A 536-nucleotide genomic window follows, 5' to 3' on the forward strand; every position below is an offset into this window, starting at 1 on the left:
CCAGTGACGGCAGTAATCCAGTCCATGTCGAGTACCTCCCTCACTGATCTCCTCCAGGAGCTGCAGGGCAGTGAAGGACAGCTTCCCCTTGTGCTGCAAAATAAGGTATCACTGTCAAATTGTGTTTTATTTTATTTTTTTATAATGGCACTGACATGCCGTCTTTTTGTTGAACTAAACAATGAAATTTCAGTAGCATATGTGTTGTTGTGTTTGTCAGTTTGGAGTGACGTTGCTCTATCTGATTCTGAGTGAAGGAGAGAGGATGCAGAGCTCCGATCCCAACTGTCAGCTCATGGATGATAACCGCTGGTGAGCATCTGTCCGTGTATTATTACCCATTTCCACTACATGCATCCTAGGTATTCCACAGGTTTTCATGTGTGAAAGTGACTAGTGTTGCAGTATTTCGTCATGATTCGATTCTCGTGTCTCGTAACGTTTTGTCCTGTTCTTCTACCCAATCTTTTCTTTCTGTTTCCAGGACTGAATTGGTGTTCTCTGTGACGCGGGAGCTTTTGAAGGTCCCGTCCTCT

General features: G+C 44.4%; 1 long non-coding RNA gene across 1 annotated transcript; it reads left to right on the forward strand.

The window, feature by feature from the left end:
* Positions 1 to 6: 6 nt before the first annotated feature.
* LOC107734960 (uncharacterized) lies at positions 7 to 536 on the forward strand. The gene is made up of 3 exons (XR_001639235.1): positions 7 to 105; positions 221 to 312; positions 485 to 536. It is a non-coding gene; the product is annotated as an uncharacterized LOC107734960 (long non-coding RNA).

This window comes from Sinocyclocheilus rhinocerous, unplaced genomic scaffold, assembly GCF_001515625.1.
Source record: "Sinocyclocheilus rhinocerous isolate Xijiao unplaced genomic scaffold, SAMN03320098_v1.1 C35582599, whole genome shotgun sequence".
Taxonomy (NCBI): domain Eukaryota; kingdom Metazoa; phylum Chordata; class Actinopteri; order Cypriniformes; family Cyprinidae; genus Sinocyclocheilus; species Sinocyclocheilus rhinocerous.